The sequence below is a fragment of the Balaenoptera musculus genome, chromosome 3 (genome assembly GCF_009873245.2).
Source record: "Balaenoptera musculus isolate JJ_BM4_2016_0621 chromosome 3, mBalMus1.pri.v3, whole genome shotgun sequence".
In the NCBI taxonomy this organism is placed as follows: Eukaryota; Metazoa; Chordata; class Mammalia; order Artiodactyla; family Balaenopteridae; genus Balaenoptera; species Balaenoptera musculus.
In genome coordinates, this window is record NC_045787.1 from 108,354,083 (window position 1) to 108,377,500 (window position 23,418).

A 23,418-nucleotide genomic window follows, 5' to 3' on the forward strand; every position below is an offset into this window, starting at 1 on the left:
AAGCAGTTCTAAGAGGGAAGTTTATAGCTATACAAGCCTACATCAAGAAACAAGAAAAATCTCAAGTAAACAATCTAACCTTACACCTAAAGAAACTAGAGAAAGAAGAACAAACAAAACCCAAAGTTAGCAGAAGGAAAGAAATCATAAAGATCAGAGCAGAAATAAATGAAATAGAAACAAAGAAAACAATAGCAAAGACCAATAAAACTAAAAGTTGGTTCTTTGAGAAGATAAACAAAATTGATAAGCCATTAGCCAGACTCATCAAGAAAAAGAGGGAGAGGACTCAAATCAATAAAATCAGAAATGAAAAAGGAGAAGTTACAACAGACACCGCAGAAATACAAAACATCCTAAGAGACTACTACAAGCAACTTTATGCCAATAAAATGTACAACCTGGAAGAAAGGGACAAATTTTTAGAAAGGTATAACCTTTCAAGATTGAACCAGGAAGAAACAGAAAATATGAACAGACCAATCACAAGTAATGAAATTGAAACTGTGATTAAAAATCTTCCAACAAACAAAAGTCCAGGACCAGATGGCTTCACAGGTGAATTCTATCAAACATTTAGAGAAGAGCTAACACCTATCCTTCTCAAACTCTTCCAAAAAATTGCAGAGGAAGGAATACTCCCAAACTCATTCTATGAGGCCACCATCACCCTGATACCAAAACCAGACAAGGATGTCACAAAAAAAGAAAATTACAGACCAATATCACTGATGAATATAGATGCAAAAATCCTCAACAAAATACTAGCAAACAGAATCCAACAACACATTAAAAGGATCATACACCACGATCAAGTGGGATTTATCCCAGGGATGCAAGGATTCTTCAATATACGCAAATCAATCAATGTGATACACCATATTAACAAATTGAAGAATAAAAACCATATGATCATCTCAATAGATTCAGAAAAAGCTTCTGACAAAATTCAACACCCATTTATGATAAAAACTCTCCAGAAAGTGGGCATAGAGGGAACCTACCTCAACATAATAAAGGCCATATATGACAAACCCACAGCAAACATCATTCTCAATGGTGAAAAACTGAAAGCATTTCCTCTAAGATCAGGAACGAGACAAGGATGTCCACTCTCACCACTATTATTCAACATAGTTCTGGAAGTCCTAGCCACGGCAATCAGAGAAGAAAAAGAAATAAAAGGAATACAAATTGGAAAAGAAGAAGTAAAACTGTCACTGTTTGCAGATGACATGATACTATACATAGAGAATCCTAAAACTGCCACCAGAAAACTGCTAGAGCTAATTAATGAATATGGTAAAGTTGCAGGATACAAAATTAATGCACAGAAATCTCTTGCATTCCTATACACTAATGATTAAAAATCTGAAAGAGAAATTAAGGAAACACTCCCATTTACCATTGCAACAAAAAGAATAAAATACCTAGGAAGAAACCTACCTAGGGAGACAAAAGACCTGCATGCAGAAAACTATAAGACACTGATGAAAGAAATTAAAGATGATACCAACAGATGGAGAGATATACCATGTTCTTGGATTGGAAGAATCAACATTGTGAAAATGAGTATACTACCCAAAGCAATCTACAGATTCAATGCAATCCCTATCAAATTACCAATGGCATTTTTTACGGAGCTAGAACAAATCATCTTAAAATTTGTATGGAGACACAAAAGACCCCGAATAGCCAAAGCAGTCTTGAGGCAAAAAAATGGAGCTGGAGGAATCAGACTCCCTGACTTCAGACTATACTACAAAGCTACAGTAATCAAGACAATATGGTACTGGCACAAAAACAGAAACATAGATCAATGGAACAAGATAGAAAGCCCAGAGATTAACCCACGCACCTATTGTCAACTAATCTATGACAAAGGAGGCAAAGATATACAATGGAGAAAAGACAGTCTCTTCAATAAGTGGTGCTGGGAAAACTGGACAGCTACATGTAAAAGAATGAAATTAGAACACTCCCTAACACCATACACAAAAATAAACTCAAAATGGATTAGAGACCTAAATATAAGACTGGACACTATAAAACTCTTAGAGGAAAACATAGGAAGAACACTCTTTGACATAAATCACAGCAAGATCTTTTTTGATCCACCTCCTAGAGTAATGGAAATAAAAACAAAAATAAACAAATGGGACCTAATGAAACTTCAAAGCTTTTGCACAGCAAAGGAAACCATAAACAAGACGAAAAGACAACCCTCAGAATGGGAGAAAATATTTGCAAATGAATCAACGGACAAAGGATTAATCTCCAAAATATATACAGCTCATTCAGCTCAATATTAAAGAAACAAACACCCCAATCCAAAAATGGGCAGAAGACCTAAATAGACATTTCTCCAAAGAAGACATACAGACGGCCACGAAGCACATGAAAAGATGCTCAACATCACTAATTATTAGAGAAATGCAAATCAAAACTACAATGAGGTATCACCTCACTCCTGTTAGAATGGGCATCATCAGAAAATCTACAAACAACAAATGCTGGAGAGGGTGTGGAGAAAAGGGAACCCTCTTGCACTGTTGGTGGGAATGTAAATTGATACAGCCACTACGGAGAACAATATGGAGGTTCCTTAAAAAACTAAAAATAGAATTACCATATGACCTAGCAATCCCACTACTGGGCATATACCCAGAGAAAACCGTAATTCAAAAAGACACATGCACCCGAATGTTCATTGCAGCACTATTTACAATAGCCAGGTCATGGAAGCAACCTAAATGCCCATCAACAGACGAATGGATAAAGAAGTTGTGGTACATATATACAATGGAATATTACTCAGCCATAAAAAGGAACGAAATTGAGTCATTTGTTGAGAAGTGGATGGATCTAGAGACTGTCATACAGAGTGAAGTAAGTCAGAAAAAGAAAAACAAATATCGTATATTAATGCATGTATGTGGAACCTAGAAAAATGGTACAGATGAGCCGGTTTGCAGGGCAGAAGTTGAGACACAGATGTAGAGAATGGACATATGGACACCAAGTGGGGAAAACTGCGGTAGGGTGGGGATGGTGGTGTGCTGAATTGGGCGATTGGGATTGACATGTATACACTGATGTGTATAAAATTGATGCCTAATAAGAACCTGCAGTATAAAAAAACAAACAAACAAAACAACTAATACTAAACTTTCATTGGGTTATTTGTATGGAAATATGTTAATATAAATGTTTCAGACATTACATGAAATTTCTAAAAATCTTATATGTTCTGGTATAATGTTATAAGTAATAATCCTAGTTATTACTTTAAAATGTACATCTCAGAAATAACTAATTTTCTTGTCAACTGCATTATTATGAACTTTCATCAAATCTTTAACAGTGGTCATTTTTAAGTCTTTTGTCATTTACAGACAGTTCTGGGTGTACTCTGATGATTTTGCAAATATGTTCCTATAAAAGGCTTTCATCTTCAAGAAATTCGTAGAAAAGACTCTGACAAGTACAGGTTTCTGGTAACTGACTGTACTGCTGAACTGAATGAATAAGCATTTTCAGAACTCTAATGAAAAACTGATGAACTCATAAAAGTGCTAACAAAAGATCAAGATGAAAAAAAAATTAATTACATGGGACTGAGTGAACTGATGAGGATGAGTATAATTTTTGTGACTTTCTGTCTGAATTAAAAAAAAAAATCCCACAAGGACTCAGAGGCAAAGAATATACAAATCAATTTTCACTGCAAAGTAAAGGAGCTGTTACAGTGGAGGATTACTGGACTGAATGTCAATATTATGACATAGTATGAATGTGTTTCATGTTTAGTAATTGCAATCATTGTTGCTTTTGTTGTGGTCATCCATGTACAATGCTTGGTGTCAGTCTATTTATCTCTTGTAAAAATAAAATACAGTGTGTGTGTGTGAAAAAAATAAATAAATAAAATAAAATAAATTTAAAAAAATGGGCAGAAGACCTAAATAGACATTTCTCCAAAGGAAAAAAAAAAAAAAGAAATTGAGAGGGCTGGTACAGGAAGTCCAGTATGCAAATAATAGATGTTCCAGAAAAAAGAGAAAGAACAGAGAGAAGATTATCAATGAGATAATATGAAAAAAAGTCCCCAAACCAAAGTGTTTATGCTTCCAGTTTAAAAGAATCCACCATGTTCTAGCATAATACATGGACAAAAACCTACACTAAGGAACATGATCATGAAATTTCAAGACACTGAGGATAAGGAGAAGATCCTTCTAACCTCCACAGAGGAAAACCTGTTCATTAATAAAAGGCTAGGAACAAGAATGATTCTCAAAATAATACTGAAAACCAGAACTATAATAGAATTATGCTAGAAAAGAAAATTATTTCCAACCTAGAATTCCCCAACCAGCTTAAACTAACAATCATATGTGGGGATGGAATAACAAGATTTTCAATCTCTAACAATTTCTATACCATGTTCACTTTCTCAGGAGGCTAATGGATGATCACTTCCACCAAAATAAGGCAGAAAGAGAAAGCTACAGGATAGAAGAAACAGGAGAGAGGCAAAGTAAATTCTTAGGATCATTGTATAAGGAGATCCTAGGAAGATAACTATGCCCCAGGCATAATGGCAACATGGCATAGTTGAAATTCATAGAAAACTTGATGAAACTGAAAATCTTGAGGGGCCACATGGATAACTGGCAAAGAGTTTAGGGTTGATTAGACAGAAAAACAAGAAAACAAGTTATGGGTTGAATTGTGGCCTCCCAAACAAAGATATGTTGAAGTCCTAACCCTCAATACTTGTGAAGGTGACCTAATTTGAAAATAGGGTCTTTGCAGATTTAATCAAGATAAGGTCATTAGAAGTGGGCCTTAATCCAGTATGACTGCTATCCTTCAAAGAAGAGGAAAATTTGGACACAAAACACACATGGAGAATGCCACAAGAAGACACAGAAGCACATAGACAGCCATATAAAGATAGAGGCAGAGATTGGAGATATGCTGCCACAAACCAATAAATACCTGGGGCTAACAGAAGCCAGAAGAGGGAAGGAAGGATCCTACCCTAGAGGCTTCAAAGGGAATATGGCCCTGCCAATACCTTGATTTGAGACTACTAGCTTCCAGAACTGTGAAAGAATAAATTTCCGTTCTTTCAAGAAGCCACCTAGCTTATGGTACTTTTTTACTGGAGCTCTAGGGAACTAATACAATAAGTAATCAAGATAAGTATTTACTCCAGAAAAAACAAGGAAAAGTGGTCATAGTTTACCAAATACCATAAATAGGGTAGAACCTCCATTGATTTTAAGATTTATGAAACTGAATTGGAGAAAAACTTATTAAGTCTCAGTCTCATAAAACGTCCATTTTCAGAGTACCTGGGGAGAAAAAAAGGAAAATCTTTTCTCTGTCATCCACCATCTGACTCCAGGGCTGACATTCACCTGAGGTTCCTATCTGTATTAGTTGTTTATAGTCTAAGGTTGATTGATTGGGCCAACATCCATTTTGATAGATTGGTGCTCTGTACCGCTGCTTAAACCATTAAGTATTTTGAAGATAAACCTTTTCCCAACTCAAAGACTCAGTGCATTTCCAGAATGAAAATCTTCTATATATGTAACTGATATTTGAGGTTGCTTTGATTTCCAGTATTTTTTTTAATATCTGTTTATTTATTTTGGCTACACCAGGTCTTAGTTGCATCACGTGGGATCTTTGTTGCAGCATGCTGGATGTTTTAGTTGTAGCATGCAGACTTCTTCTTAGTTGTGGCATGTGGACTTCTTAGTTGCGGCACGTGGACTCTTAGTTGCGGCATGCAGACTCTTAGTTGTGGCAGGCATGTGGGATCTAGTTCCCTGACCAGGGATCAAACCTGGGCCCCCTGCATTGGGAGCGCGGAGTCTTACCCACTGGACCACCAGGGAAGTCCCTGATTTCCAGTATTTTGAAGGAAAAACTTGGAAAGTGCTATCAAAATATCGAGGAAAAGGACCAAAAGAGGCAAACAATGAGAGAAAAGATAGATCAATACAGAAAACAACAAAAAAGTTAAAATAAAGATTATTTGTATTAGAACAGAGAATAAATGAAATTAAGCCATAATCAGAGATACACTAGAAAATGTTTGAGCTAAAAAAGAAATTAAACGAGAGGAATGAAAGGGTTCAACATATTCCTAAAGTTCCTCTCCCCGTTTTTTCCTTCCACTTTTAATGAGATATAGTTGCCATATAACACTGTATGAGTTTAAAGTGTACAGCATAATGACTTGACATATGTATATATTGTGAATTGATTATCACAGTAAGTTTAGTTATTATCCATCACCTCATGTATTTGCAAAAAAGCTGTTTTTCCCTTGGGATGAGATCTTTTACAATCTACTCTCTTAGCAACTCTCAAATATACCATACAGAATTGTTCCCTCCTCCCATCAAAGAGAATGACATTAAAGTACATCTTCCAAAGAAAGACGTTTTCTGGGCTTGCCTGGTGGCACAGTGGTTAAGAATCCACCTGCCAATGCAGGGGACATGGGTTTGAGCCCGGAGCTGGGAAGATCCCACATGCCACAGAGAAACTAAGCCCGTGTGCCACAACTACTGAGCCTGCGCTCTAGAGCCCGCGAACCACAACTACTGAAGCCTGCATGCCACAACTACTGAAGCCCATGCGCCTAGAGCCCACGCTCTGCAACAAGAGAAGCCACCGCAGTGAGAAGCCTGCACACCACAATAAAGAGTGGCCCCTGCTCGCCACAACTAGAGAAAGCCCATGCGCAGCAACAAGGACTCAACACAGCCAAAAATAAATAAATAAATAAACAAATCTATGAAAAGAAAAAAAAGAAGAAAAGAAAGATGTTTTCTGCTAACAAGTTACCAGGTAGAAAAATAAACAAGTTGTCTGTAAAGGAAAATAAACTAGGCTGGTCTTCTCAACACTAAAGAAACAAAAAATAATTATAGTGGGCTCTGATAGCTATTGTTTTGTCTGCTCAGCAAGCTTCTCATCCTCTTTGGGGTTATAACCTTGCTTTCTGACTAAAAATGTGGGCAAGTGACCTAGGGTTGGCCAATTATAATTTGACATTTCCCTGGCAATGACAATTGGTCCATGAAGCAGGCACGTGATCCAAGCAAAGCTAACTAGAGTCCTTACCTAGGAGGTAAATACATATACACAGAGAAATAAACCTCTCCTCTTCAATCCAGGCAATGAGGAAGAAACACCTGCCTTAAATGACAAGTTATACCAGAGGGACTTTGTGTGTGTGTGTGTGTGTGTATATATATATATATATATATGTAGAACACTTCATCCAAGAGCAGCACAATACAGTCTTTTGAAGAGCACATGCAACATTCTTCAGGATAGACCATATGCTAGGCCACAAAACAAGCCTCTGTAAATTTAAGAAAATTGAAACAATATAAATTATCTTTTCTGAGCACAGTGGTATGAAACTAGAAATCAACTGCAAGAAAAGAAAACTGCAAAAAACACAAACACGTTGAGGATAACAATATGCTATAAAACAACCAATGGATCACTGAAGAAATCAAAGAGTAAATTAGAACAATACCTAGAAACAAATGAAAAAAACCACAATGATCCAAAATCTGTGGGATGCAGCAAAAGCATCCCACAGATTTTCCCTAAGAGGGAAATTTATAGCAATACAAGCTTATCTCAGGAAACAAGAAAAATCTCGAATAAATAACCTAAACTTAAACCTAAAGTAACTAGAAAAAGAAGAACAAACAAAACTCAAAGTTAGTAGAAGGAAATAAATCATAAAGATCAGAGAAGAAATAAATGAACTAGAGAAAAAGAAAACAGTAGAAAAGATCAATGAAACTAATGGCTAGTTCTTTGAAAATATACACAAAATTGATAAACCTTTAGCCAGACTCATCAAGAAAAAATGAGAGGGCCCAAATCAATAAAATCAGAAATGAAAGAGAAGTTATAACTGATACCACAGAAATACAAAGGATCCTAAGAGACAACTAAGTACAATTATATGCCAATAAAATGGACAATATAGAAGAAATGGACAAATTCTTAGAAATGTACAATCTCCCAAGACTGAACCAGGAAGAAATGGAAAATATGAACATACCAATTGCCAGTAATCAAGTTGAATCAGTAATTTTAAAACTCCCAACAAACAAAAGTCCAAGACCAGATGGCTTCACAGGTGAGTTCTACCAAACATGTACAGAAGAATTAACACCTATCCTTAAACTATTACAAAAAATTGCAGAGGAAGGAATGCTGCCAAACTCATTCAAGGCCAGCATCACCCTGACACTAAAACCAGACAAAGATACCACACACACACACACACAAACAATTACAAGCCAATATCACTGATGAGCATAGATGCAAATATCTTCAACAAAATATTAGCAAATTGAATACCAACAATACAATAAAAGGAACATACACCATGATCAAGCAGAATTTATCCCAGGGAATGCAAGAATTTTTCAATATCCACAAGTCAATCAATGTGATACACCACATTAACAACCTAAAGAATAAAAAACATATGACCATCTCAATAGATGCAGAAAAAGATTTTGACAAAATTCAACGTCAATTTATGATAAAAACTCTCCAGAAAGTAAGCATAGACAGAACACACCTCAACTTAAGATATATGACAAACACACAACTAACATCATACTCAACAGTGAAAACCTGAAAGCATTTCCTCTAAGATCAGGAACAAGACAAAGATGCCCACTCTCGCCAATTTTATTTAACATAGTATTGGAAGTCCTAGCCACAGCACTCAGACAAGAAGAAGAAATAGAAGGAATACAAATTGGAAAGGAAGAAATAAAACTGCCACTGTTTGCAAATGACATGATACTATACATAGAAAATCCTAAAGATGACACCAAAAAACTACTAGAGCTCATCAATGAATTTGGTAAAGGTGCAGGATACAATATTAAAATACAGAAATCTGTTGCATTTCTACATACTAACAACAAACTACCAGAAACAGGACATTTACCATTGCATCAAAAAGAATAAAATACCTAGGAATAAACCTACCTAAGGAGGTAAAAAACCTATACCCAAAAAACTGTAAGAAATGATGAAAGAAACTGAAGACAACAGAAACAGATGGAGAGAGATACCATGTTCGTGAATTAGAAGAATTAGTGTTGTTAAAATGACCATGCTGCCCAGGGTAATCTACAGATTCAATGCAATCCCTATCAAAGTACCAACGGCATTATTCACAGAACCAGAAGAAATAATTTTAAAATTTGTATGTAATCATAAAAGACCCCAAACTGCCAAAATAATCTTGAGAAAGAACAGAGCTGGAGAAGCCACACCCCCCCCGACTTCAGACTATAGTACAAAGCTACAGTAATCAAAACAGCATAGTACTGGCACAAAAACAGACACACAGATCAATGGAACTGAATAGAGAGCCCAGAAATAAACCCATGCACTTATGGTCAATTAATCTACAACAAAGGACACAAGAATATACAATGAAGAAAAAAGTCTCTTCAACAAAAAAAGAGTAAACTGGGAAAACTGGACAGCTACATGTAGAAGAATGAGGTTAGAACATTCTCTAACACCATACACAAAATAAACTCAAAATGGATTAAAGACCTAAATGTAAGACTGGAAACCATAAAAATCCTAGAAGAAAACATAGGTGGAACACTCTTTGACATAAATCTTAGAAATTTTTTTTTACTCTGTCTCCTAAAATAAAGGAAATAGAAGCAAAAATAAACAAACAGGACCTAATTAAACTTAAAAGCTTTTGCATAGCAAAGGATTTTTATACCTAACTCATCCTTCCTTCATATGGATAAAGAGATTTTCAAATAATAAAAGCTCTAAAAATGTGTCATTGTATTCTTCACAAAAATCTTGTCTTTAGACACACCTCACCTAAGAAATAAATGAAACCTAAGAACTCAAAAAAGGGAGGCTCCTAATATAAGACAAGGGGTGCCAAATACTGAAACATGATACCTGTTAATAACTGTAAATTTAGCTACAAAACTGAATGCAAATATTTTAGTTAGGAAGGAAAGGTATACTAAAATCATCATTTTAAATGCAGCGACTCAAATGATAGTGTTTTACCCTGAGAACGAATAACATGTTAAAGTAGACTTCTGAAAAGTTTAAAGGTGAAGCTTCTGGATCAAGATAGTTTATTGATTATATATTAAAAGAATAAAACTACATATATATATATGTATACATATATATATACACACACACACACACACATACACACAATGGAATACTATTCAGCCATAAAAAGAAGGAAATTCTGCCATTTGTAACAATATACATAAGCCTCAAGAGCATAATGCTAAGTGCAGTAAGACAGCGAAAGACAAAAACTGTATGAACTCACCTATATGTGGAATCTAAAAACATCAAACTCAGAAACAGAGTAGAATGATGGTTGCCAGGAGCTGAGGGGTGGAGGAAATGGGGAGATGATGGTCAAGGGATCCAAACTTTTAGTTATAAGATGAATAAATCCCAGGGATCTAAGTAAGGTACAGCATGATAACTATAGTATACTTGAACTTTGGTATGAGAACATAGTTTTAATGTTCTCACCATAACAACAACAAAAAAATAAATGGTAACTGTGTGAGGGGAAGGATATGTTAATTAACCTTATTGTGGGGTATGTATACACACACACACACATAATAGCAATATATACATGTATGAAATTATCACATTGTAACCTTAAATTACACAATATTTTATGTCAATTATATCTCAACAAGACCAAAAAAGAAAAATCAGAGGTAAGTTTGTGTTGTTCTTCCCAAAAGCACCCCAGGAAAACTCTAAACCTAGAATTAATGGCATGAACAAATTGAGCAGCAGTAGGCTATGGGATACACACCAAGATAATTTAAAAATTTATATGAAAACATCTAGACCAGTTGAATTTCATCATGAACAGCACTTCTGCAGGTTTTGTCTCCTAGCTCCCCACTTCCTCCAAATTACTCTCTAAAGCACTGATCTCAAAGTTTATTCCATACGCTCTTATTTGTTTTGTCATATCTACACAGCAATTTTACTATTAATATTTTCTTTAAATTAACTAACTTTTTAATTTTAAAAGGAAACTATTTTATATACCTCATATAAGTGGAATCAAGAAGTATTTGTCCTTGTGACTTCCCTGGTGGTCCAGTGTTAAAGAATCTGCCTTCCAATGCAGGGGAAGGTAGGTTCGATCCCTGGTCAGGGAACTAAGATCCCACACGCTGCGGGGCAACTAAGCCCATGCACCACAGCTACTGAGCTCGCACACCTCAACGAGAGAGCCCGCGTGCCACAAACTACAGAGCCCACACACTCTGGAGCCTGTGCACCACAACTACAGAGCTCACGTGCCCTGGAGCCCATGCACCACAACTAGAGAGAGAAAACCTGCACGCCACAACCAGAGAGAAGCCTGTGCGCCACAATGAAGAGACTGAGCCCCACAACGAAAGATCCTGCATGCCACAACTAAGACCCGACACAGCCAAAAAAAACAATTAAAGAAAATAAATAATAATAAATTTAAAAAGTAAGAAGTATTTGTCCTTCTGTGAATGGCTTATTTCACTTAGCATAATGTTCTCTAGGTTTATTCACGTTATCCTGTATCTCAGGATTTCCTTCTTTTTTAAATGCTGAATAATGTTCCACTGTACACCACATTTAAAAAAAAAATCTATCCATCTGTCAATGGGAGATTTAGGCTGTTTCCACATTTTGGCTATTGTGAATAGTACTGCAATGAACCTGGAGTGCTAACAGTTCTTTGATATACTGATTTCAATTCTTTGGATAAATACCCGTAAGTGGGATTGCTGGATCATACAGTAGTTCTATTTTTAATTTTTAAAGAAACCTCCACGCTGCTTTCCATAGCAACTGCACCATTTCTGCATTTCCACCAACAGTGTACAAGGGTTCCAATATCTCCGCAACTTCGTTAACATTTGTTGCCCTTTTTAAAAAAATAGCAAAGAACAGAATTGTGCTTGCCAGAAGCTGGGGCGGGGTGGGGGGGGGGAAGGAGTTGCTAATCAATGGATATAAAATTTCAGTGATGCAAAATGAATAAGTTCCAGAGACCTGCTGTATAATATTGTGCCTATAGACAATAATCTTTAAAAATCTGTTAAAAGGGTAGATCTCACGTAAGCGTTCTTATCACAATAAAACTAAAATAAATATAAACAAACAAACAAGAGGAAAATGTGCATTATTTTCATGAATGGACAATTATTAATACTTGTCATAAATAAAAGGTAATCCTAAAAACAAATACAATAAAAGGCTTCCCTGGTGGTGCAGTGGTTAAGAATCCGCTTGCCGATGCAGGGGACATGGGTTCGAGCCCTGGTCCAGGAAGATCCCACATGCCACAGAGCAGCTAAGCTCATGCGCCACCACTACTGAGCCCACGTGCCACAACTACTGAAGCCCGCGTGCCTAGAGCCTGAGCTCCGCAACAAGAAAAGCCACTGCAGTGAGAAGCCCGCGCACTGCAACAAAGAGTAGCCCCCACTCGCTACAACTAGAGAAAGCCACGTGCAGCAATGTGAGAAGACCCAATGTGGCCAAAAATAAATAATAAATGAATAAATAAATTTATAAAAAACACAAATACAATAAAAACACAGCAAAGTTACTGAATTTTTGAATTTTGAGACATATATTTTTATTGACAATTTATTAGTAGATCAAATTTGACTCTAAATGACAAATTTAAAAGAAAGTTTGAGTTACTAAATTTCAATTATAACAAAATCATAAAGATCAAAATCAATAAACTGGTATTCAAAACTCTAAATTGACCAGCTTCTTCTCACCATTCAGCCTTATCTTGTATCATCCTCCCACTTGTTTTCACCACTCCAGTCATGACAGCATTCCCTCAGGCCCTTATAGTCTTGATATAAGGATTTAGGGCTTTACACCAAGTCGTCTTGAAACACCCTTCCTAACCTTCCTTGCCTAGACTACTCTTACTTATCATTAAGACTTAACATCAACTTTTAGTTCCTTAGAAAAGCTTTCCATTACCTTCTCAACCAGGCCAAGTGCCCCTCTCGTAGGTTCTCATAGTACCATGTACCGGTCCCTTTATAGTACTTGTCAGAGTTGTAATTTTCCTCTTGTGTCTCTCTTCCCCACCAGACAGAAAGGAAGATACCTTGTCTGCATTTTCGGGTTTTTTTTTTTTATTTTTATTTTTTATTTTATTTTATGGCTGTGTCGGGTCTTCGTTTCTGTGCGAGGGCTCTCTCCAGTTGCGGCAAGCGGGGGCCACTCCTCATCACGGTGCGCGGGCCTCTCACCATCACAGCCTCTCTTGTTGCGGAGCACAGGCTCCAGACGCGCAGGCTCAGCAATTGTGGCTCATGGGCCCAGCTGCTCCGCGGCACGCGGGATCCTCCCAGACCAGGGCTCGAACCCGTGTCCCCTGCATTGGCAGGCAGACTCTCAACCACTGCGCCACCAGGGAAGCCCGGGGTTTTTTTTTAAAGATTTTTTTGATGTGGATATTTTCAAAGTCTTTATTGAATTTGTTACAATACTGCTTCTGTTTTTTGGGGTTTTTTTTATGTTTTGTTTTTTTGGCCCCGAGGCATGTGGGATCTTAGCACCCTGACCAGGGATTGAACCCGCAACCCCTGCATTGGAAGGCGAAGTCTTAACCACTGGACTGCCAGGGAAGTCCCTGCATTTTCTAATGAAGAATGCCTTTGATGGACTCATTATTAGACTAGACACAGCTGAGGAAAGAATATTTGAGTGTGAAGATAGTACAATAGAAACTTCCCAAACTGAAAAGCTAAGAGAAAAAAGACTGAAAAAACCATAATAGAATGCTAAGAATTGTGGGACAACTACAAAAGGAGTGACATATACATAATTGGAATTCCAGAAGTAGAAGGAACAGAAACAACATTTGAAGCAATGATAACTAAGAATTTTCCTAAATTAATGTCAGACATCAAATCACAGATCCAGGAATCTAAGAGAATACAAAGCAGGATAAATGCTCAAAAAACTACATATAAGCATATCAGATGTGAACATGAGAAAATCAAACAGAAAGAAAATATCTTGAAAGAAACCAGAGGGGAAAACACCTTACCTATAGAAGAGCTAAGATAAGATTTACAGACCTCTCCTCAGAAATCATTCAGGAAAGAGAAGAATGAAGTGAAATATTTAAAGTGTTGACAGAAAAACAAACAAACCTAGAATTCAGTACTCTGTGAAATTATCTTTCAAAAAGTGAAGGAGAAATACAGACTTTCTCAGACAAACAAAAATTGAGGGAATTTGTTGCCAGTAGGCCTGCTTTGAAAGAAATATTAATACAATTTCCTCAGGAAGAAGGAAAATGATATAGATCAGAAACTTGGACCTACATAAAGAAAGAAAGAGCAATGGAGAATAAATAAGTGAAGATAAATTAAAACTTTTATGTTTTTAATTGAAAAATCAATTGTCAATTAAAATAAACAATTAAAAATCAATTATTAATTGATCTAACAGATAAGTTTGTTCAAAATAATAATAGCAATAATATATTCAATTATGAACACTTATGTAAATATCTCAGGTGTAAATGTACAAATGCTTATGTATAATGAAATGAATGACAATAATGATATAAGGGATGGGGAAAATGAATTAGGATTATTTTGTTATTATAAGGTACTTGCACTGCCTGTGAAGTGGATAGTGTTATTTAAAAGTGAACTTGGATCAGCTGTAAATGTATACTGAAAACACTAGGGTAACCACTAAAAAAAGTAAAAAAGAAGTATAACTAATGTGCTAAGAAAGAAGAGAAAACAGAATCATGCAATATGCTCAATTAAAACTGCAAAAGGCAGAAAAAATGAGGAAGACAAAAATAGGAACAAAGAACAGGGCAACAAATAGAAAAACAGTAGCAAATATGCTAGATATTTATCCAGTTATATCACTAATCACTTTGAATGTCAATGGCCTAAATGCACCAATTTAAAGACAGAGATGGTCAGAGTGCATCAAAAACCACAACACAACTATATGTTGGCTACAAGACAAACACTTTAAATATAAAGACACACATAAATTAAAAGTAAATGGAGAAAAAAAAAAAAAGTAAATGGAGAGATGTGATGAGGTAAATATGGCAGAACAGGAGGACCTGGAGTTCACCTCTCCCCACAAATACATCAAGAATACATCTACAAATGGAACAATTAGCATAGAGAACCTGCTGAACACTAGCAAAGGACCTCGGACACCTAAAAGGACAAGAAAAGATCCCCAAATAACCAGGTAGGACAAAAGAGAGTAAAGGAAGAAAAAGAAAAGAGGAAACAGGGTGGAACCCACACCACTGCGGGGGAGCTGAAGGAGAGGAGAAGTTCCCACACCTGGAGAAGCCCCCTCACCAGCAGGGAGATCAGCTGAGATAGAAGGGGAGCTTCAGGGACTACTGGAGGAAAGTGCAGCAACTGGTCTGTGGCAGGCAGAACAGAGCAAGACTTACACAAATGGCCTGTGCCACAGCTCTGCATGCCCCAGCCTAAGATGGGTGTCCACCAGTACTGACAGGGGTTGGGTGCTGGAATGTGGGGTTTGGAGAGTGGACCTGGGGAGAGGACTGCTGTTGACTGCATGGAGACAGCCTGAGGGGATGGCAGTGAGGAGCTCTGCAACCAAGAATGCTCCTGGAAGAAGCTCGGACTGCCATAGAAATGAGGTGCCATTTTGAGTGATGTGTGAAGGGCAGAGCTGCCATCACAGCCTCTCCTCACACACCAGCCCCTGCCTCCACAGGCACTAGGAGCGGATCCCGCTGGAGCAAGCGCACTTGCTGGTGACCCAGTTGGTCACCGCCTCCTGCCCCTCCCACCTAAGTGAGCGAGCATGCCCCAGTCAGTTGCTGCCCCACCCCCTCCCACTGAAACAGGCCAGAGCGCCCTCAGTTGCTGCCTTCGCCCCCTCTTGCCTGGGCAGGGAGCAGACGCCTGAGAGTGGCCCATAAGCAGAGGTGGGGCCAAAACCAAAGCTGAGCCCCAGGGGCTGTGTGACTAACGAATAACTGAAATCTCTCCTTGCAGCTGCACAAGCTGTGGATTAAACCCCTGCAATCAGCTGGTAAACCCAGTACCTGTAGAACATCTGAATCAACAATGAGTGCTCCCACAACTGAGACAGGTCTAGCTTCAGCAGCTGTGGACTTTGGGGGCAAGTACACATGGGAGTTGGGGCAGGTCAGAGTCTGAGCTGCCCCCACAGTGCCCACAGTAGGTCCGTAGACCTTCCTCAAGGTCTTGAAGGGTCTCCTGGGGAGGCAGGAGTTGGCTGTAGCTCACCATGGGGGCAAGAACACTGGTAGCAGAGACACCAGGGAAATTTTGTTGTTGTTTTATTTTTTATTTTTATTGTTCTTAAATTTTTTAAAAGCATTTTTTATTTTTCTATTATTTTATTCTTTTTATTTCTTGTATGTTTTTGTTTTGATTTTGGGGGGGTCTATTTTTTTGGTTGTTTTTGTTTGTTGTTTTCTTTGTTTTTTGATTTTTGGTTTTTTTTAGTTGTGTTTTTGGGTTTTTGTTTGGTTGGTTGTTTTCTTGTTTTTTGTTTTCTTCGGGTTTTTTTGTTTTGTTTTTATGGTTTGTTTTGGGTTTTGTTTGTCTGTCTTGTTTTGTGGTCTCTCTTTTATTTTTGGCCATGCCGCACAGCTTGGGGTCTTGGTTCCCGGCTGGGGGTCGAACCCAAGCCCCTGAGATGGGAGCACCAAGTCCTGGCCATGGACTGCCAGGGAATTCCCAGCCCCAGGGAATATTAATTGGTGTGAGCTCTCCTGAAGGTCCCCATCTCGGCACCAAGACCCAGCCCCGCCGAACAGCCTGTGAGCTCCAATGCTGGAACGCCTCAGGCAAACAACCAGCAAGAGAGGAATACAGCCCCACCTATCCCATCAGCAGACAGGCTGCCTAAAGTCATACTAAGCTCACAGACACCCCAATATACACCCTTTGACATGGCCCTGCCCACCAGAGGGACAAGACCCAGCTCCACCCACCAGAAGGCAGGCACCAGTCCCTCCCACCAGGAAGCCTACAAAAGCCACTGGACTAACCTCACCCAGCAGGGGGCAGGCAATGGAAGCAAGAGGAACTATTACCCTGCAGCCTGCGGAAAGCAGACCACAGACACAGAAAGTTAAACAAAGTGAGACAGAGAAATATGCTGCAGATGAAGGAACAAGGTAAAAATCTATAAGACGAACTAAATGAAGAGGAGATAGGCAATCTACCTCAAAAAGAATTCACAGTAACAATAGTAAAGATGATCCAAGATCTTGGAAAAGGAAAGGAGGCACAGATCAAGAAGATACAAGAAATGTTTAACAAGGACCTAGAAGAACTAAAGAACAAAGAAACAGTGATGAACAATATCATAACTGAAATGAAAAATAAACTAGAAGGAATCAATAGCAGAATAACTGAGGCAGAAGAACAGATAAGTGAGCTGGAAGATAGAATGGTGAAATCACTGCCACAGAACAGAATAAAGAAAAAAAGAATGAAAAGAAATGAGGACAGTCTCAGAGACCTCTGGGACAACATTAAATGCATCAACATTCAAATGATAGGGGTCCCAGAAGAAGAAGAGAAAGAGAAGGGACTGAGAAAATATTTGAAGAGATTATAATTGAAAACTTCCCTAACATGGGAAAGGAAATAGTAACCCAAGTCCAGGAAGCACAGAGAGTCCAATTCAGGAGAAACCCAAGGAGAAACACACAGAGACGCTTATTAATCTAACTTAAACAAAAATTAAATACAAGGAAAAAATATTAAAAGCAGCAAGAAAAAAGCAACAAATAACATACCAGGGAATCCCCATAAGGTTATCAGCTGATTTTCCAGCAGAAACTCAGCAGGCCAAAAGGGAGTGGCATGATATATTTAAAGTGATAAAAGGGAAAAACCTACAACAAGAATACTCTACCCAGCAAAACTCTCATTCAGATTCAACAGAGAAATTAAGAGCTTTACAGACAAGCAAAAGTTAAGAGAATTCAGCATCACCAAACCAGCAGTACAACAAATGCTAAAGGACCTTCTCTAAGCAGGAAACACAAGAGAAGACAACAAAGGAGGAAAGGAAGAAAAAAGACCTACAGAAACAAACCCAAAACAATTAAGAAAATGGCAATAGGAACATACATATGGATAGTTACCTTAAATGTAAATGGATTAAATGTTCCAACCAAAAGACGCAACTGGCTAAATGGATACAAAAATAAGACCCACTGTTTACAAGAGACCCACATACAGACTGAAAGTGAGGGGATGGAAAAAGATATTCCATGTAAGTGGAAATCAAAAGAAAGCTGGAGTAGCAATACTCATATCAGACAAAATACACTTTAAAGACTATTACAAGAGACAAGGAAGGACACTACACAATGATCAAGGGACCAATCCGAGAAGAAGATATAATAATTGTAAATATATATGTACCCAACATAGGAGCACCTCAATATATAAGGGACATGCTAACAGCCATAAAAGGGGAAATCGATAGTAGCACAATAATAGTGGGGGAATTTAACACCCCACTTACACCAATGGACAGATCATTCAGACAGAAAATTAGTAAGGAAACACAAGCCTTAAATGACAGATTAGACCTGACAGACTTAATTGATATTTATAGGACATTCCATCCAAAAGCAGCAGAATATACGTTCTTCTCAATTGCACACAGAACATTCTCCAGGATAGATCTAACGTTGGGCCACAAATCAAGCCTCGGTAAATTGAAGAAAACTGAAGTCATATTAACACATCTCACAACGCTGTGAGATTAGAAATCAATTACAGGAAAAAAACTGTAAAAAACACAAACATGTGGAGGCTAAAAAGTATGTTACTAAATAATCAATGGATCACTGAAGAAATCAAAGAGGAAATCAAAAAATACCTAGAGACAAATGACAATGAGCACATGACAATCCAAAACCTATGGGATGCAGCAAAAGCAGTTCTAAGAGGGAACTTTATAGTAATACATCTTACCTCAAAAAACAAGAAAAATCTCAAATAAGCAACCTATCCTTACACCTAAAGTAACTAAAGAAACAAGAACAAACAAAACCCAGATTAGCAGAAGGAAAGAAATCATAACTATCAGAGCAGAAATAAATAAAATACAGGCAAAGAAAATAATAACAAAGATCACTGAAACTAAAAGCTGCTTCTTTGAGAAGATAAACAAAATTGATAAACCTTTAGCTAGACTCATCAAGAAAAAAAAGGGAGAGGAAATCAATAAAATTAGAAATGAAAAAGGAGAAGTTACAACAGACACCACAGAAATATAAAGGATCATAAAAGACTACTGCAAGCAACTATATACCAATAAAACGGACAACCTTGAAGAAATGGACAAATTCTTAGAAAGATACAACCTTCCAAGACTAAACCAGGAAGAAATAGAAAATATGAACAGACCAATCACAAGTACTGAATTTGAAACTGTGATTAAAAAACTTCCAACAAACAAAAGCCCAGGACCAGATGGCTTCACAGGTGAATTCTATCAAACATTTAGAGAAGAGTTAACACCTACCCTTCTGAAACTCTTCCAAAAAGTTGTAGAGGAAGGAACACTCCCAAGCTCATTCTACGAGGTCACCACCACCCTGGTACCAAAACCAGACAAAGGTATCACAAAAAAGAAAATTACAGGCCTATATCACTGATGAACATAGATGCAAAAATCCTCAACAAAATACTAGCAAACAGATTCCAACAACACATTAAAAGGATCATACACCATGATCAAGTGGGATTTATCCCAGGGATGCAAGAATTTTTCAATATCTGCAAATCAATCAGTGTGATGCACCACATCAACAAACTGAAGAATAAAAATGATATGATCATCTCAATAGATGTGGAAAAAGCTTTTGACGAAATTCAACACCCATTTATGATAAAAATTCTCCAGAAAGTGGGCATAGATACTTCAACATAATAAAGGCCATATACAACAAACCCACAGCAAACATCATTCTCAGTGGTGAAAAGCTGAAAGAATTTCCTCTAAGATCAGGAACAAGACAAGGATGTCCACTCTCACCACTATTATTCAACATAGTTTTGGAGGTCCTAGCCACGGCAATCAGAGAAGAAAAAGAAATAAAAGGAATACAAATTGGAAAAGAAGAAGTAAAACTGTCACTGTTTGCAGATGACATGATACTATACATAGAAAACCTTAAAGATGCTACCCTAAAACTACTAGAGCTCATCAATGAATTTGGTAAAGTTGCAGGATACAAAATTAATATACAGAAATCTCTTGCATTCCTATACACCTACAATGAAAGATCAGAAAGAGAAATCAAGGAAACAATCCCATTTACCATTGCATCAAAAAGAATAAAATACCTAGGAATTAACCTACCTAAGGAGGCAAAAGACCTGTACTCAAAAAACTATAAGATACTGATGAAAGAAATCAAAGATGACATAAACAGATGAAGAGATGTACCATGTTCTTGGATTGGAAGAATCAATATTGTGAAAATGACTATACTATCCAAAGCAATCTACGGTTTCAGTGCAATCCCTGTGAAATTACCAATGGCATTTTTCACAGAATTAGAAAAAAATTTTTATGATCTGTATGGAAACACAAAAGGGCACGAATAGCCAAAGCAATCCTGAGAAAGAAAAACAGAGCTGGAGGAAGTCCCTGAATTAAGACTATACTATAATACAAAGCTACAGTAACCAAAACAGTATGGAACTGGCACAAAAACAGAAATATAGATCAACAGAATAGGATAGAAAGTCCAGAGATAAACCCATGCACCTATGGCTACCTAATCTATGACAAAGGAGGCAAGAATATACAATGGAGAAGAGACAGTCTCTTCAATAAGTGGTGCTAGGAAAACTGGACAGCTACATGTAAAAGAATGAAATTAGAACACTCCCTAACACCATACACAAAAATAAACTCAAAATGGATTAAAGACCTAAATATTAAGGCTGAATACTATAAAACTCTTAGAGGAAAACTTAGGCAGAACACTCCCTGATATAAATTGCAGCAAGATCTTTTTCAATCCACCTCCTAGAGTAATGAAAATAAAAACAAAAATAAACAAATGGGATCTTATTAAACTTAAAAGCTTTTGCACAGCAAAAAAAAAAAAAAAACCATCAACAAAATGAAAAGAGAACCCTGAGAATGGAAGAAAATATTTGCAAACAAAGTGACCGACAAGGGATTAATCTCCAAAATATACAAACAGCTCATGCAGCTCAGTATCAAAAAAAACCAAACAATCCAATCAAAAAATGGGTGGAAGATCTAAATAGACATTTCTCCAAAGAAGACAAACAGATGGTTAAAAATCACATGAAAAGATGCTCGTCACTAATTATTAGAGAAATGCAAATCAAAACTACAATGAAGTATCACCTAACACCAGTCAGAATGGCCATCATCAAAAAATCTACAAACCATAAATGCTGGAGAGGCTGTGGAGAAAAGGGAACCCTCCTACACTGTTGGTGGGAATGTAAACTGGTACAGCCACTATGGAGAACAGTATGGAGGTTCCTTAAAAAACTGAAAATAGTGCTAATATATGATTCAGCAATCCCACTCCTGGACATATATCCAGAGAAAACCATCATTTGAAAAGATACATGCACCCCAGTGTTCATTGCAGCATTACTTACAATAGCCAGGACATGGAAGCAACCTAAACGTCCATCAGCAGCAGAATGGATAAAGAAGTTGTGGTACATATATACAATGGAATATTACTTAGCCATAAAAGAATGAAATACTGTAATGCCATTTGCAGCAACAAGATGAACCCAGAGATTGTCATACTGAGTGAAGTAAGTCAGAGAAAGACAAATATCATATGATATCGCTTATATGTGGAATCTTAAAAAAAAAGGGTACAAATGAACTTATCTACAAAACAGAAATATAGTTACAGATGTAGAAAATAAAAACTTATGGTTACCAGAGGGTATGGGGGGGAGGGATAAATTGGAAGATTGGGATTGACATATACACAGTAATATATATAAAATAGATAACTATTAAGGACCTACTGTATAGCCCAGGGAACTCTACTCAGTATTCTGTAATGGCCTATATAGGAAAAAAATCTAAAAACGAGTGGATATACGTATACGTATAACAGATTCACTTTGTTGTACACCTGAAACTATTGAATAACAACTTGTAAATCAACTATATTCCAACAAAAATTTAAAAGAAAAAGTAAATGGAGAAAGATATAACATGCTAACACTAATCAAAAGAAAGTGGGAGTAGCTATATTAATATTAGATAGAGCAGACTCCAAAGTAAGGAAAGTTATAAGGGGTAGAGCAGGGCATTACATAATGATAAGTAAGTCAATTCTTCATGAAGACATAAAAATTCTTAATGTGTATGTACCTAACAACAGAGCATCTATATGAGGCAAAAATGGATAGAACAGAAAGGAGAAATGGATAAATCCACTGTAGTACCTGGAGACTTTAAAACCCTCTCTCTCTGAAGTAGATCCAGCAGGCAGAAAACAAGTGGAGACATAGTCGAACTCAACAGCACCATCAATTAACTGGATACATTGGACATCTACAGACTATTTCATCCAACAACAGCAGATTACACATTTTTATCAAGCTCACATGGAATGTTCACCAAGAAAAATCACATTCTAGGCAACAAAACATATCTTAACAAGTTTAAAGTAATAGAAATCATACAGTATGTGCTAACAGGTCACAATGGAATGAAACTAGAAATCAGTAACAGAAAGACAGCTGGAAAAATCCCCAAATACTTAGAGATTAATACTTAGAGATAAATAACACATGGGTCAAAGAAGAAATCTCAAGATATATTTTAAACCATTTTGAACTAAATGAAAATGAAAACACAACCTATGAAACTTTGTGGGATACAGCCAAAGCAGTGCTTAGAGGGAAATTGATAGCATTGAATATTCATATCAGAAAAGAAGAAAGACCTAAAATAAAGAATCTATGTTTGCACCTAGGAAAACAGAAAAAAAAGAGAGCAAATTAAATCCAAAGTAAGCAGAAGAAAAGAAATAATAAGAATTAGAGCAAAACCCAATGAAATTCAAAAGAGAAAACCAATACAGAAAACGAACAAAAACAAAAGCTGGTTCTTTGAAGAGGTCAATAAAATTGACAAGCCTCTATACAGGCTAACTAGGAAAAAAAGGAGAAATGACCCAAATTATTACTATCAGAAATGAAAGAGAAGACAATACTACAATAGAGCCCACAAAATTTT

The 23,418-nt window shown here is 37.0% G+C and overlaps 1 protein-coding gene across 1 annotated transcript in view; it reads right to left on the reverse strand.

Moving 5' to 3' along the window:
- Positions 1-23,418, reverse strand: part of MEIKIN (meiotic kinetochore factor) — a 130,207-nt gene that overhangs the window by 22,090 nt on the left and 84,699 nt on the right. The window lies entirely within an intron of this gene.